Raw genomic sequence first — 17,480 nt, 5'->3', positions numbered from 1 at the left:
TTGATTCATGACCTAAAAAATAGATAGATAGATACTCTTGCTACAAAACTACTTTGAGGTGAAAATGTAATGTTTTAGTCAGTGGATAGTTATTGGGCACTATCGTATGCCAGCCACTGGACTAGGTGTTTTGGATTTGATGGTGACCCAAACCTGCATGCCTGCTGCTGGCAGTCTAGAGGGTTTTAGTCATCTTTTTTTGGAACTACTCTTCTTGAACAAAAAGGCACTATTTTAAAAAAGAAAAACAAACACTTTAAGCTCTGAGTCAGGAATTTCTATGCACTGGAAATTCTCAGCTCACGAGTGGGTTTCTGCATATGGGCCTGAACAAGTTATTTCCCTTTTGTATGTGTGAAATGGTAATGTGTGAAAAGGCACGTGGTGTGTATGTTCACCTTTTATGGGCCTGTGATTCTCAGATTGGACTGTAAGGGTACCTTGACTCCTGCCACTTCGCTCTCCAGAACTCTCTCAAGTTCTCAGACGTTGGATGGCTAGTTAGCCGGCTCACAGCTATTGGTGCTCACAATACACCAGGCACTGGGCTTCCTACTCCCCATGCATCATCTCTTTCCCTGCTCACAACAGGGAGGCAAGTAGAATTATCGTCCCCATTTTACAGATGGGAAAACTGCTCACCCACTAGTCAGTAGCAGAGTCAGGATTCAAACCCAGGACTATCAGACCCCAGAGCCTTTCAAAGCACACCCCCTTGCGATGCTACTACCAAAGCAGGGCTGAGGGAAGGCAAGCTCCCTCACCATCAAGAACAACAACATTATCACTGTCATCATTGTCATGGTCATTGTCATCCTGTCATCATATCAGCGATCATTTGTCAAGTACTTTCTTTGTGCCAAGCAACTGCACTAAACAGCCTTTATTAATAAAAAAAAAGAATAATACTAATAGCAGTTAACAGTTACTGGATTCCTGTTCTGTGTCAGGCACTGTCCTAACCGTCTTACCAGGATCACCCTAATCATTCCTCACCAGATTGCTGGGAGATAGATCCTATTCTTAACCCTGTTTTACAGAGGAGAAGACTGAAGTTTCGATGGGCTAACTTACCCCATGACCTCACAGCTAGTGTGAGCAGCGGAGCTCAGGTGTGGTCTCTGTCTGACTCCCAGGGCAGGAGTTCCCATCCCTCCCTGTTTTCCAGTTTGGAAACACTGTCTGCCACCGGCTTCTGATAATTGGAGAGCTCTCTCGGACCAGTCTGCTAATTGGGATAGGGGCTGGAGTGACAGGCCACCACGGGTGTGAGCAGATGCCCTCCTACATGAACTGACAACCCAGTCCCTTTCCATCTGGCAGCCAATGCCACGAGAATGAGAAACCTGCCCAGAGAGGGCCTCCCGGCCAAACAATTTGTATAGCAGAACTTTGGGAAAATACATAGCTGAGACCTGTACAGGTGGACGCCGGGTAAACAAGAAGACTCTTCTCTTCATATTTTCTTCTTCCTCATTCTATGAGGTTGGGTTTTATAGAGTGTATATTCTCTCTTCACTGCACTTCTGGGACACCCTGCCCACTGACATCTCTTACTGATGCCTCTTCCTTCCTCCTCACCCCAGCTAACCCCTGAGTCCCTTACCTCCCGTCTGCTTTCAGTGCCATTTGCTCATCTTATTTCATTCCTCTTTTGAAAATGCCTGCCCCTCTGTGCTCCAAATCTCTTCACTTTTCCCTTTCATTTCAGCTCAAGCCACATTAAGGTTGTAAAGCATTTTGGAAAGTGGTGAGTATGGCAGGAAGGTAAATAGAGTTGTATAGTATTTCGCTGTCATTGAGCTTGGAGTCTTTGAAAACCAACGGCAGTTCACAGCCCTTGGCATACCTTTGTCTCTGCAGGGCTATTAACCAGCCCTAGATGAGGGCTATGGCCACGACCCAAAAATATAGACTTCTCAGATGATGCGAAATCACTCCAGGTAGGGTAGTATTAGCTAGAGCAGCACTTCCCAAATTGGCTTCCACAGTACCCAGAGTGTGAGGGATTAATAGGTACCACGAGAGAGAAAGGTTTCCGAGTACAAATGAGTTTAACAAATGCTGGGTTAGATAAGCTCAACTTTACTACAGGGTTTCACAGAGCCCTTAACATACTAATGAGAATCATGAATCTCCAAGAGGACATTTAGAGCCTCGCCACCCAAAGTGTCGTCTGAGGACTGGCAGCATATGCATCACCTGGGAGCTTGCTGGGAATGCAACATCTCAGGCCTCCACCCCAGACTTTCCGAGTCAGAATCGGCATTGTAACAATATCCTCAGTCGATTTGTATGCACATTAAAATTTGAGAAGCACTGATTTAGAGAACCAGGCATTTCTCACACTTTTTTGTCCATGAAACGCATTTATGGAGCCTCTTCTGGGATCGGTGTTCCTTGCAACATACTTTGGGGGAAGTGCCAAGGGTAGAAAGCCCTTCATAGGAATTTCTCATTGTCTAGAGACTCCATAGAAAGACATTAGCCAGAGCAACAGTTAGAAATTGAGGGACTGATTCATTGTACATGACCCAAAGCCTCACTTTACAGAAGTTTCAAGACTTGTGTTACCAGAAAGTCTTCCTATACCTCTACGATCCCAATTAACTCATTTCCTGGGGCATTTTTAAGCATCGCCATGGCTGTGCTGCTTTGTCTATTCTCTGGGCCAGATCAACCTGTTCGTTTCTGAAATCCAGCATCTTCTCCAGGGTGCTACAGCTAAGGATCCGAGCCTCCAAAGAATGTGCCTGGTCCCCTGCTGTAAAACGTTAGAAAGGCAATTTTATAGGGCAACTTTTCAGTCCAGTGTGTCCTGTTCAGTTAAGCTGTTGTTGTTTTTCTTTAGGGCCTTTAAGCTATTGTGCCAAACATCGAAATAACACTATAGCTGTTTTGTATTCAGATCTTGTGACTCATTTGAGGGCATTGTTAATATTTTATAAGAAAATTCTCATTTTTTTTCCACTAACATTTGTGATTTTCAAGTGTGTTGCTGCATTGCATTCATAAACATGCTTTTTATTAAGTCTCAGGCTCCATTTTTTTTCCTCCTCTGAGAAACACATCTCCAATTTTATGTTCAAAGTTAAACGGAAAATAGGCTTTGATATGTGAAATTGTGATTTGTGAGAAACTTGTCCAGGTTGCAACCGTTCTGTACAGTAAGGGACCGACATGCCCAAGCTCTGGTTAGGTCACGGCAAAGCCCTCAGCAGCGTTTCCTGGATGTCATCACCAAGCACTCTCTCAGTGGCCACTTTCTCTGGCTGGCCAGGAATGTTTGCTCAGAGTACAGGAAGAGGAGGTAACAGGAGCAGCGGGATGGTACTTAGAGATGTGTGAAAGCAAAAAAGACATACGCCATTAGGCCCTTTGGGCTGGAAGGCCTGCCAACCCCAGAGGTTGCCCACTCTGGGTTTAGAACCATGATTCTGACCTCTCCCACTCTCCCATGTGAGCAGAAGCAACAGAGTAAAGAGGGAAGAGACTCTGGAAATACCTCCTCACGCTGGATCAGAAGATCCAAGGCTTCCTTTGAATTTCCCACCTGCTCAATGATGCTGACATTGCCAATTGATGCCAGTAGTTCCTAAGCTTTCTAAGTATCGATACCCATTTGTAATGTTAAAAATTTAGGACACTGCCGACAGTAGTGATTCTACTTGCATTTTTTTCTCTCTCTGCTGACAACCCACAATTGGTGTATTTGAGAATTTTCCTTGCAAGAAATCCACAGGCCTTTCAGGGGTCCCAAGGCACACAGACTGTCTCTATAGCTTATACCTGGGTGTGAATGAAAATAGCAGCTACCATTTCTTGAGCACAGGCCTCGACATTTTACATGCATTTATTTCGTTTAATGCTCCCAATACCTTATTATCTCCATTTTAAAAATAAGGAAATTGTGGCTCAAGAGAAGTACATGGCTTACCCAGGGCAAGTCCCAGAGGCGGAACCAGGCGGCAAAAGCCCAGATCTTTGGGACCCCCAAGTCGTACTCTTTATTTCTCAGGCTGGGGGACTGGAGAGGCCCCAAATGCTGGGGGAGAGGGGAGCAAATGGGCTCCCGAGGAGGAAACAAGAAAGGACTAGGGAGTTGAAGAGTGATGGGCAGAAGCATTTGCCTCATAATTTTGCCCTGAGCTAGTCCTGCAAACCAGCCGAGGTTAAGGTGGCCCTCATAGGCCACTTGGAGAGAGAACGACAGAGCCCATTTCTGAATCCACCTCTCTACATACAACATTCTCGTAGACAGACTGTTCCAACAGCTCGCCTCCTTCGCAGTCCTTGGTCACCCCAGGCACACTCCATCCCCGGGCCTGCGCCTGTGCGGTTCCTTGTGTCAGGCAGGCTCTGCCCCCAGACAGCTACAGGGCTCGCTCCTTCCCTTCAGGACTCTGCTCAGTTGTCACCTTCTCACAGAGGCCTTCCCTGGCCACCCTGTTTAAAATGGCAACCACTCATCCCTGATTCCTTGCTTCATTTTTCCTCTAAAGCACTTTCTCACTCTCTAAAATATCATGTGATGTTACCTGTTTATTTGTATATTGCCACTAGGAGGCAAGCTCCACGAAGACAGGGATTTTTTAGCTACGTCGTTCACTGCAGCGTCCCCCGTGTCTAGAACAGTGTCTGGCAGGTCGTAGGAGCTCAATAAATGTTTGCTTAATGAATGTACAGATAGCTTTAAACATGGCTCCCCACTGCATCATAGCTACAGAGACACATAGGTCCTTTGAGATAAAACAGAAGATGAGCAGAAAAAAGAATGTGCGCCTTCATGGGTGAGAGGACCTGGGGTGGGAATACTCTATGCACAAAATACCCACGGTTCTCAATCTGGCTAAAGCCAACGACCCATATTCTGGACACTTCTTATAGCTATTTTACTCTTAGTATCCATTGATTGAGAAACACATAATGACCACAAAGTCATCTAAATACGTGATATTTTTAAAGTAATTTTGTTCATCATTATGACGTCTGCCTCACATTTGGAAAATAGTGGTACATACACGTGTGAGATGTTTTAGGATGGTGCTTAAATGCTTAGTCTCTGGCGTCTGTCAGCTAGCGTTTGATTTGCAGCACTGCCAAGTATTACCTGTGTGATATTGAGCAAGTTGCTTAAACCTTTGCCTCAGCGTCCTTGTCTGCAGAACGGGGCTAACGACAGTACCAAGCTCACAGAGTTGTTATGAAGATGCAATGAGATATTGCATGTCAACCTCATGTAAAGCGTCTGGCATGTAGTATAATGCTCCCCAAATGGAAGCTGTTATTATTATTATTATTATTATCATCACCACCATCATCATCACAGTACGGTTATTTATTTATTTTTTTTTATAATTAATTATTTGTTTATTTATTTTAGGCTGGGTTCAGTCTTCATTGCAGTGGCTTCTCTTGTTGAGGAGCACAGGCTCAGTAGTAGCAGCACATGGACTTAGTTGCTCCACGGCATGTGGGATCTTCCTAGACCAGGGCTCGAACCCGTGTCCCCTGAGTTGGCAGGCGGATTCTTAACCACTGCGCCACCAGGGAAGCCCCATAGTACGGTTATTGATTGACGTATCCACAGGTAGTGCTTCAAAGTGTATGGATGTGCATCCCTCTTGCAGTACGCTGCAGCCCAGGAGTCCTGGGCACACAGTTCTGGGGGTCAGTGTGGTGGACACTAAGTGTTGTTGGCAGTCAAAGAAGAGGGGTTGGTAGCTGGGTGAATAGGGATGTGGACATGGTGAGAAGGGGAAGGTAGACAAGAGGGAGAGTGGCATCATCTTGGACTGGTGGCTTGATGTATGCATTCAGAGAGGAAGCCAACAGTTACACAGGTGACCTTCCAACACTTCTGAAATCCTGACTTAACCAAAGGTTACTGAGGAAGACAGGTAAAGATATATTACTGAAAGGCCCTGGTATATGTTTCAAGTGTTTTATGACCTGCAAGTATTAGCTCTTCTAGAGTGGTGAGGCTGCTCTGATCATCACCTTGCCTGGCCTTGCATTCCAGAGAATTTTGAGCTCCAGATGGTAGCCCATTAGGGGCAGGTTGGATCTGGGTGACCTGGACAGTTTCTCTGCACTATTTCCGTCCTCACCCCCTGCCCCCAAATCGGGGCTCCAGAAAGCTGTTTCTAAACCAATCTGTGGGGTGGCAGCACCATGAGCAACCAGCTGAGATCCTGGGGAGAGCTGAGCTGGGGGCAGCAGTGGGTAGCCAGTGGGCCAAGAATACTGTCCTCTGTGACATTTCATTACTGTGCCCTGCAGAGTGCGAAGCACAGGGCAGATTACCCCGGGGGTTCAGTGACTCCTGGTGGTTCAAGAGCTCAAACAAGAAGGAGGTCAAGGATGGAGCTCTGTGGGGCGCGGGTGGAGGAGTGGCCACCTTCTGAGGCTAAACATTATCAGACAGGAACCAGCCCACCCATGGAGAGAACACACATGCTGTGCCCATAGGCTGATTGATTTGATGAGGGAGTTGAGTACGTTCTGTGATTTTTTGCTCAAAATGGGAAATAGAGCCAATTAAACTTCACCTTCCCAGGGAAGAAACGGGGAACCCCAGCTTTCGGTTTTATTTTTAGAAGCTGATCTTTCTGGAAAGATAAAAACTCCAATGGCACTTGGCAACAGGCCGCAAAGAGGCTTCTTTCTGACCTTCAGGTGAAAAGCTCAAACTCTTGTGCAAGTCAGTAATTTTTGTCCTCAAACCAAGGATCTTAAAAAGATAGCTCTGTCAGTAGTGTGCAAATTGACTGGAGCCCCCTCCCCATTTCTCCTAGAAGCCTTGACTCCATTCTCATCACGGTGCAAGGATCCCATGTCCAGTCCCTTCCCCAGCCTGATGGGGAGCTCTGCTCTGGGGCCTCATTTGCATAGACAAATGCAGACTGGCATCTGTCAGCTTAGCACCTCAAGCCAAGGAGTTGGAGCGGCGACAGGCAACCTTCTGGGCAAATACCCTGGATATTGGATTCAAAAATGACAGTGTCAAATTAGGGCTAATTTGCATAGGCTTATCAGGTTAATTACTACAGTGTCTCCAGGAACTTGAAAATCCTTGAATTCTTATGCAACCAGTATGCTCAAAGTCTGTTGCTATGAAACTTGGAGTGTAAATTACCATGAATATCATTAATCTGTTCACTAGGAGGTTAATTTGCAATTTGTTGGCAAATCACACGTGGGTCTTATAGCAAGAGTGTGGGTGGTGTTTTTGTGCCAATGTGTGGCCCCGCCTGTGTCTCTGGATGTGTGTGTGTGTGCGCGCATGTGCACGCACACGTGCATTGGGATTGGCACTCCGGGAGCTCACATTTTGGGTTTTCTCACTGCTCCTCGGGTGTCACCTGGCTCTTCTGGCATATCTTTGGTTCTAGGGCACGTGTTCTCAGTGTTGGAGGGCTGCTGTGCGGAGCAGTCCTCAGCCCAGTGCCAGCTTACGAGACATCGTCTCCTCCTGAGACAGAATTGCAAAGGTGTCCGTTAATGCTTTAAAATCATCTGGCTTTTCTGAAAGATGCTCTTTCCCGTTAATGGCTCTCAAGTTGTTTTTTTGCACGCAGACAGGTTGCTCCTGGTAAAGGAACTCAGATCATCCAGAGGAAATGGGGCAGGGAAGTTGCAGTGGGGTAGGAGATGGTGACCAGGATCACACTGAGCAGAGTTGGGGGAGACTGCTGAGCAGGGCTGGGAGGGGGTTTCCATGGCTGCCCTGGGTTATTGTTAGTGGAGGGTGGCAGGGTTGATGATACAAATCTCACCCCAGCTGTATTACTGTTGGAACCCTACTCACACAGAAGTGGCTCCCCAGCTAGCCTCCCAGTGCTCAAAATCCGCTTTGGATGGGGGCATCGGAGATTCAGATATCTCGTCTGGGAAGGAAGACCTAGTGGGAGAGCAGGGCCTGACATGTTTTATGGGGACATAAAACATCTCAGTTTTGATGCTCATGAGGGATGCCCCAGGAAGTGCTCAATGCTTTGGGGACACCCTGAACAGCCTAGGGGATGGAAGCTCATGGGTCCATCATAGTGAGGGGCTGTTCAAAGGAGCAGGGCCATGCTGAAAGTTGGGGAAGGCTCCAAAAAACGGTCACATCCATCTACCTTACAGGTGAGCCTTAAAATAGGCCTGGGAGGGGCACAGAGAGTTTGTGATGCTGGTTTGAAGAATTTAGGGAGCCACACAGAAGCAGACTTAGAAGGTCTTCTGGGAGCCAGGGAGCCCCCCGAAAATGTGGCTTGAACCTTTCTTTCTTTTTTTTATATATTTTTTGAAATTAAATGATTTCACCAACTATTTCAAACATATAATTTTCAACACGTGGCATTAGTCAGTTTTCTTCTTCTTTTGTCTTTTTTAACATCTTTATTGGAGTATAATTGCTTTACAATGGTGTGTTAGTTTCTGCTTTATAACAAAGTGAATCAGTTATACATATACACATGTTCCCATATCTCTTCCCTCCTGTGTCTCCCTCCCTTCCACCCTCCCTATCCCACCCCTCTAGGCGGTCACAAACCACCTAGCTGATTTCCCTGTGTTACGCGGCTGCTTCCCACTAGCTATCCACTTTACGCTTGGTAGTGTATATGTGTCCATGCCACTCTCTTACCTCGTCACAGCCTACCCCTCCCCCTCCCCATATCCTCAAGTCCGTTCTCTAGTAGGTCTGTGTCTTTATTCCCGTCTTACCCCTAGGTTCTTCATGACCTCTTTTTTTTCTTCTTAGATTCCATATATATGTGTTAGCATACGGTATTTGTTTTTCTCTTTCTGACTTAACTTCGCTCTGTATGACAGACTCTAGGTCCATCCACCTCACCACAAATAACTCAATTTCGTTTCTTTTTATGGCTGAGTAATATTCCATTGTATATATGTGCCACATCTTCTTTATCCATTCATCTGTCGATGGACACTTAGGGTTATAAAAACAAAAATAAGCAAATGGGACCTAATGAAACTTAAAAGCTTTTGCACAGCGAAGGAAACCATAAACAAGACCAAAAGACACCCCTCAGAATGGGAGAAAATATTTGCAAAAGAAGCAACTGACAAAGGATTAATCTCCAAAATTTACAAGCAGCTCATGCAGCTCAATAACAAAAAAACAAACAGCCCAATCCAAAACTGGGCAGAAGACCTAAATAGACATTTCTCCAAAGAAGATACACAGATTGCCAACAAACACATGAAGAATGCTCAACATCATTAATCATTAGAGAAATGCAAATCAAAACGACAATGAGGCATCAACTCACACCAGTTAGAATGGCCATCATCAAAAAATCTAGAAACAATAAATGCTGGAGAGGGTGTGGAGAAAAGGGAACCCTCTTGCACTGTTGGTGGGAATGTAAATTGATACAGCCACTATGGGGAACAGTATGGAGGTTCCTTAAAAAACTAAAAATAGAACTACCATACGATCCAGCAATCCCACTACTGGGCATATACCCTGAGAAAACCATAATTCAAAAAGAGTCATGTACCAAAATGTTCATTGCAGCTCTATTTACAATAGCCAGGACATGGCTTGAACCTTTCTTTTCCCCACATCCCCCTTCTCCCAGTTCATTCAACCAGCATTTACTCAGCACCTATACTTGTTCTGGGCACTGGGGATCCAGTGGACAAGTCATGCCCTGCCCTGCCCTCAATGAGCTCATATTCTAATGAGGGGTAGACTTTTATAGTAACTCCACCTGGGGAGGCAGATGAGGCTCAGAGAGGGTTTCCCAGAGAAAGTGATTTGAGCTGAGCCCAGAAGGATGTGTAGGAGATTGCCAGGTAGACAAGGTGGTGGAGGGCATTCTGGTGTGCAAGGCAAGGCTGCCTGCTCCCTAGAGTAGGAAATGTCATCTCACTTAGTAAAATGTCACCCAGAACCTCCACGATTGGCACTAGAAAGAGATGGTTTCAGCGGGAAGAAGCATCAGTGAGATTCATCTTCCCCTGTAACACTGACGCATCCCAGGGCTCTTTCAATACTCTACAGTATTGTTTAGATCAGGCTGAAAGTTTCATATGTCAAAGGCTAGGAGATGACAAGATTCCGGGAAACCAACATGGAGAATAATCATAATGAAAATAGCTAACGTTTGTTGAGCACTTCCTTTGAGCCAGGCACGATTCTAAATGTATATGTACACATATACTCATTTTAACCCTCCTAATATGCCCATGAAGTAGACATGGTACTCTTATGATCATTACACCCATTTCACAGATAAAGACCAGGAAGCTAGACTAGACAATCGTCCCTAGAAGATATCGCTCAGTCATCTTTCACTGTTGGGGTCCCCTGGGGACCCATTCCTCCTTCCTAACTCCCAGCCCACCTCCATGGACCAGAGAGCACTTATAGTCCCAACCACCACCAAGTGCCCTCCCAAACTGGGGTGCCCAGCCTTCTCTCTCCCCACGTTAAAGAGGCAGTGCACAGGAATGGCGTGGAGGGATCATAGGCACAGATGCCTACAGGGCCAGACCTAAAGGAGTAAATGTATTCACTAGGGCAAGATTAGATGTATGCCCAAGAAATGTTTCATTCTCCTCTTTATTATTCTTTTAATAAAAACAGGAAATCCAAAAAAGAGGGGATATATGTATACGTATAGCTGATTCACTCTGCTGTATAGCAGAAACTAACACAACATTGTAAAGCAGCTATGCTCCAATAAAAGTTTTTTAAAAAATAAAGTGGAAAAATAATAAAAAATAAAACCAGGAACACAGCACTACAAGAACAATATTAAATGGCAGCTGACACTTGGCCCCATGATTAGAGGACAGAAGGAATGATGGGGGCTGGGGGGACTGGGAGAGCGCATCCCTCATCCAGAAGGGGTTTTGCTGCTTGGCGCCAGCTGATCCTGGTTAGGTGGGACTTTAAGGCCCAGGGTTGCCAGGTAGGATTTCTGAAGAGAAGTCAGAAATCCTGATTCTTGTATGAAATCTGAGGATTTATAAATCTTAGCAGTAAATTGTAAAATTTTTGAAAACACTGAGCTGGCCAAACAAAACATACTTGCTTACTAGCTGGGTGACCTTTGGGCAAGTAGTGTAACTACTTGAGCCTCAATTTCCTAATATGTAAAAGAAGGATGAGTCTGAGGATTAAATGAGGAAATGTAAGCGAAATGCCTATTACATACTAAGTGATTAATCCACGATAGCTATCTGGATGGATTATTATTCCTAGGAGCTCCAGTGTCTTACCTAAGGAGCACCTCTTTCTAGGTGATTGACATGAAAGTCTCTAACCTTCACCTCAAGAGAGACCCCCATGCCTTACTCAGGGGAATTCAGCTTCACCTTTATAGGCGGAAGATACTAATGATGTGCTTACCCAGCAATTAGCCAATATGTGTATATGGAGAGGGAGGTGCATTTCTTAATGTCCCTTCACACAGCAAAATCAGGGCTGACTGATTTACAAAGCCAGTCCAGGGCTGGGGAGGGGTGGTGAAGGCCTGCAGAATGATTTCCTTCAGGCAGAAAGGAGTAAACCGAGGCAGGGAAGCTATGCCATAGTTCCCATCCCAGTCTCCCTTCAGTTCTTATCGGGGACACCCAAGGCTTTTTTTTAAAGAAAACTCTTGGCTCCTAAAACTTTTACACTCTCATCTCTAATTTTCACACCTTCCTTTCAAGCAGTGGTTCTCACTCCTTGCAACGCATTAGGATCACCTGGGCAGCTTTAAAAGAATACTGATGCAGGGGGCTTGACCCTCAGAGGTCCTATGAGCCCTCACAAATTCGTAAGTAAAATTGCATATGGGCTTGTGTGCATATGTGACCTTTGTGGGGTCTTGGTTGGGGCCTCAGAGAACAGTGTCGAAGATGAATGACATAAGCATGCGGGGTCCTATGGAAAAGAGCTGTGGTTCTAGGCCTGCTCGGCCATCACACTGTATCTCTGAGCAGACAGGCCTTCTCAGCCCTCCTGACCCCCGGTTTCTCATCGTTGCCGCAGGAATCAGTAATCACACTCGCTGTGTTTCCTCAGGTGGTTGTGAAGATGTACTGAGCTACTAAAGCCTGTACCAGAAAGGGCTTTGAAAAAGCCCAACCCCTTCTCCACAGGGAAGGGCCTCTTATTACAAGATTAAGGAGGGTGTGGTGGGGAGGTAACAGAGGCAGCACTAAGCAGACACATCGAGAAAAGGCCACTTAGGTTAACAAAGCAGCTCACAAATGACGGCAAATTAACACCGGGTCCTGCGAGAACAGAACATTCACACCACAGGGGCAAAGCACCCATTGGAGCAGCCAGGCCTTAGCAGGGAAAAAGAAGTAGAAGAGCAGAGGGCGGGGAAACAGGCCAAGTGAGGGGGGTTTTCAATGCTGAGGAGGCTGGCTCTGGCTAAGAGCAGAAGGGAAGTGGTCAGCTACTAAGGAGGGAAAGGAAATGGTAGCAGGCACCCCAGGTAGGCCTGGGGAGCAGATAAGAGCTCCTGACAGGCCTTGGTGAGGTGGCAGGGGCACGGGGGAGACCAGGGAGGGGTACAGAATCAATGCCCCGTTCAGGTAATAGTCGAAAGGAGCGTCCCTCCAGCTTCAACACGTTTGGTTTCATCCTCTGGCAAGTGCATCCAGACCACAGGACAGAGAGTCACCAGGGCAGCTGCTACTAACTGCAGAGCCAGTCACCCCCAACACCCCTGCTCCCTTCGTTTTCTACCTTCTGTGAAACAACCAGGACCCACCTGCCTCAGAGGCGGGAAGTGGGGCATACCTTGGTCCAGAAAGCCCTTGACACATCTTCACAGAGAAATGGCCTGGAAGGGGTGTTAGACTAGAGTGGAATCCTAGAGTGGGGTGATAATACAAATATTAATTATATGGCCTATAGGGCTGACCAGGCAGAATGATCAGCCCCTGCTGGGCCAGGCATTAACCCTTTAGTTGCTGGATCTGAAGGAGGTGGGGACATTGGAGGGCATTCAGGGCTGTGAAAGGGAAAGTACAGGGCCATACATCTAACTAGCGCCAGAGCTGGGATGAGCAGCAAGATGTCCCTGCTCCCAGCCTGGTGTGTTTTCTATGGCTTCCTTTGCTATTATTCCAAGTCTTCATTATAGTTGAGGGAAAATGCCAGAATATCCTCAGGGCCAGCCTTACACATAGGTAAACATGATGTGATCAAATATGTCTCCTCAGTTGCCTGTCACTGTGCCTGAAATTTCACCATGAGTGATTCATTCCTTTGGATCTTGAAGCTTTCTGGTCTTTCAGGGGGATATAGATGGGGGATTTATTGACAATCACCGAGGAAGGGCTTTGCAAATTGGACTCAGGTTATATAGCTGGGGGGAGAGCAGCGGCAGCTGGCCCAGGGAGGAAGATGCAGGCTGAGACTCTGAATCCAGGGCCCAGGCCACTCTGAGGGGGCAAGGAAGGAGTACTTGATACACCCACACCCAAAGCTTCGTCACACCCTGGCTTGGGCACTCAGGAAGCGTTTCCCCAGGAGACTGTATTGTGACCCAGGAGGCCTGAATCACTACTGTGTGGCCCACGCTGGGGAGGAGGGTGGGAGAGTGAAGAAGGATAACATCAGGCCGTCTGGCGTGGCCGCAGGGGCACTTGATTAAGAGGAGCAGCCTGGGCGAGATGGATGTGACAACGGAATCTATGAGGACATTGAGAGGTGCCTTGAGACTGCCAAGAGATGCTGGGTTGGGAGTCTGCACCTCCCCCCAGGGGCCTGCTGACTGGAGGTGCCCTGGCCCAAGTCCGGGCTCCTTTCTGTCTCTCCCTCTGACTTCCATCCTGGTTTGGCTCCAGAGCTGTGTAGTGCAGCTCTGGACTCACCCGGCCATGGTCCCCAGAGCCCTCCCTTTTCTGCATCGGTTCTCTATTTTTATATGGAAGGGGCTTCATGTTGACAGTCTGGTGGGGAAGGGGGAGAGGGAAGAAGGAAGGAGGCTAGCAGGTTTGTCTGGAAGCTGTTTGCCTGGTAAGACCCTGTATTTCCTTAGACTGTGTGTTTACTTGGGGTAGCTGGGGGTAGGGGAGAGTACTTCTTGGAAATTCGGGAATTTGTCTTGTAGCTGTGTGTTGCATAACAAGTGTAGTAGTATGATTTAGACTATAGGTCTATTTGAGGTTGCTTGCAGGGCTGAACTGAGCACACTGAAGACCCTCCCAGAGGCTCCCCTGGTTCTGTTGCAGATCTCAGTCATCTGGGCTGAACCCAGAACCCCTAGCTTCCAAAAGAACAGAGAGAGCATCCACCCTCAAGGCCACCGCTGCTGTCTGACATGAGCCCTGTGCTTCCTGAAAGGGTGTCTCTGGGGGCCTCAGGTGGTTTCTATCTAGACACATCCGGCGGGCTCGATTTGGGGGGAGGATGCTGCTGTTAACAGGAATTAGAGACCCAGAGGCAAAACTGCCCCCCTGGTTCCACTCAAGTTCCCCAAACAATCTCCCTGGCTTAAGACCAGGTCATCACTAACCCTGGTGTCATGGGCACTGCTGATGGAAGATGATGTTTCACAGAGCAGAGACTTCTGCCTGAGTGCAGAATCAGTGACTTGGGGAAGATGGAATTCAGTGCAATCCATTTGGGAAAGTCAGCCAGGATTTCTCTTAAGCTTTACTTCCCAGCAGCCCCCTCCCACCTTGGAGACAGACTAATCCCTGACATTTGTCGAGTGGCTTTATACTTTTCAAAGCTCCTTCACATCCATCGTCTCCATCGAGTCTCAAAACACCCCTGTGAAATAGGATGGGAAGGTGTTATTATCCCTGTTTGACCAACAAGAAAACTGAGGTCCCGAAAGGATACATGACTCACCCAGGGTCACACAGCTATTTAGTCAAAGAACTAGGACTTAAAATGTGTTTCCTAACTGCCAGCCCTGTGTGCCTTCCACCTCCCATGTAGACTCCCCCATAGAACTGTGGAGGTGCCCAGCACCTACCGTGGTACCTGACACGCAGTAGATGCTAATACACATTTGCCAAATGAGTGACTGAGTGGATAAGCAGGGGCAAGGCAGGGAGGAATACAAGTTCTAAAACTGCTCTCTTTTTTATGATCAGAATACAAGGGCAGGAATTCGGTGTTATTTCATCATGTTGACCAGGAAGGGTGGAGTAAGAGATCTTTCCCATTTCACAGATCTCACTGCCATGGCAGGGTAGCTCCCAGAGAGAAACCACGGGGCTCAGTCTCCCAACAAGGCTGCCTTCCACTCATCCTTTAAAGAGGAGTGGGTGGTGTGATCCCCGCCAGCGGTTCCCCAAGGTTCTGCGGTGGGTGTCTGAGGACACTGGTTACTTGCTCCTTTAGGGCCTCTGCACCCGCCACCTTTGACCCTTCTAGCATAACCCACACCTCACAGGCTCACTGCCTGTCTCCTGGATCACACCTGGGCCGGGACTACCTCCTAGACCTTTTTCTGTCTTCCACAAGGCCTGGCACGTAGTAGGTGAATTGTCTGAGGTTAAAAAGGGATGACCGCTCCATGGCACCAGGCACTGCAGTCAGGATCCTACCTCCCAGGGCCGCTACCCCACCTCCACCAGCAAACTGGCCTGGAGTTGCCACCTGTCCCTAGTCCTGGCAGGAAAACGGGGGAACAGGAGGTGGAGACCCGGGTATTCAGATAATTGCTTTGCAGTAGCACAGAGTGGCTTTTGAGGCAGGCAGCGTTGAATTTGCGACCCTTCGGGTTTCCGATCTCTCCCCCACCACTCATTACCAGCTCCTGCATTTGGGTCTATTTCCTTTGCTCCCCTGAGCCTCGGTTTTATTTTCTGTACAATGGGGAGGGTGCTGAGGTGAGAAAATGGACGGAAAGCACAGTGCCCGGCGCTTAGTAAGTGCTCACCCAGTGGCAGCTGGGTTATCCGCACGTCACTGTAGTTGGAGCCCCCCCTCGCCGGCTCCCCTGCGGGGGCCTGTCCAGGGTAAAGGGTGAGGGGGGAGCTTCTCCGCGGCGGATTGCGGGCGGGGGGCGGGCGAGAGGCAGCAGACGCTGTGTTTACCAGCTGCCTCGCTAGTTCGCCACCTCAGCTCAGCCGCGGCTCTGGGGCCGAGCCAGTCGCCTCCTTCTTTAAGATTCTGGTCACAGCAGGGGCTGGGTTTCTAAGGCAGACGTGATCTCTCTCTTCCTACAGACGCCGCTGCCGCTACCGTCGGCACTGGGCACAGCCCGGGGCAGCGCGAGGGGGAGACGGCCAGAGGGTGGCCAGAGGGTTCCCCGGGCAGGGCAGCCGCCCAGCCCCGGCCCGCAGGGGGCCTCGACAGTAAGTACCGCGCTCCGCGCAGCGGGGTTTGGGATCGCCTGGGAAAGGACCAGAAAGCGGGGCGCCCAGCTGATGAGGCCGGGGTGTGTGGGGTTGGGGGGTCGGCAGCCGGGTGCTGGGGTCCTCGCCAGCCCCACACAGCGACTCCGGGCGGCGCTGGCATGGGTCCCTCGTCCCGGGTGCGCGCCCGCTGGGCTCCCGCAGTCGATGGACCGTGGACGGAGTTGGCGCGTCCGGAGCCGACATCCCTCCTCCCCACCATCCGCCAGCACCCCACCGCCAGTCCCTAAGGAGCCGTTCGGGTTGACAGGCCACCCGCGTGCCCCATCGCGGCGCCACCCGCGAGGAGATTGGAAGACAAGATGCGCGGGGCCGAGGGTTTGGACGCCTGTGGAAAAGTGGCGGCGTGAGCGGAAAGTTTTCCTCTGAAAGTGGCGGTGGCGAAGGGGGAGGAGAGCTAGAAGCCGAGAGGCACACGCCGGCGGGGGCAGGGGCGACCCCTGGGGGACTCGAGCCCCGCCCTCCCCGCAGCAGCCCTGTCCCGAAGCTCCGCACCCCCGCGGGAGCCCGACGTCAGAAGTGCGGGGGCTTCTAGGCGCAGCTTCCCCAGGGCCGGCGCACCCTGGCTGGCCTGCCCTCGCGTGGCCTCAGCGTTCACGAAGCATCTCGGCGCTGAGAAACAAGACCGCCCGCCCGACAAGGTGATGCATTATTTGTAGAAAGCTTGGCAGGTGGGAATATGCAGGCCCGTACCTGTCACTTTCTTTTTCTGAGCTGTGTAAAATTCTAGGGTGGGGGAGACGGTGGTGTCTGAGATCACAAAGGTGAGTTCATCCAAAGTCACAGAGTCCCATTCTTAGAGAAGACCCAGATCTCCCTTATGCTTCCCACCCCCGCCCCCCAGATTCTCATCTGTTCCAAGAGTCCTGATGATCATAATAGCTACTGTTACTGTGTGCCAAGCATCGTGCTGACCTCTTTAGGTAGTAATGAGAATTCGTGTACAGTCAGAACTGTAGCTGGCATTCACTCGGTGCTTTCTGTGTACCCGGCACAGTTGTTGTAAGTGCTTTACGTGTGTTGAATCTTCACAACAACTCTGTGAGGTAGAACCCGATATTTTCCCCATTTTACAGATGAGGAGATTGAGGTGGTGGAAATTGAGGGGTGGACAAGCCCAAGGTCCCACAGCTGGTGAG

This window comes from Delphinapterus leucas, chromosome X (assembly GCF_059928025.1).
Source record: "Delphinapterus leucas isolate spDelLeu-1000000601 "Yukka" chromosome X, BTC_Dleu_Yukka2, whole genome shotgun sequence".
Classification (NCBI taxonomy): Eukaryota; Metazoa; Chordata; class Mammalia; order Artiodactyla; family Monodontidae; genus Delphinapterus; species Delphinapterus leucas.
The sequence above is the reverse complement of the archived record's forward strand: the minus strand, read 5'-3'. Positions refer to the sequence as shown.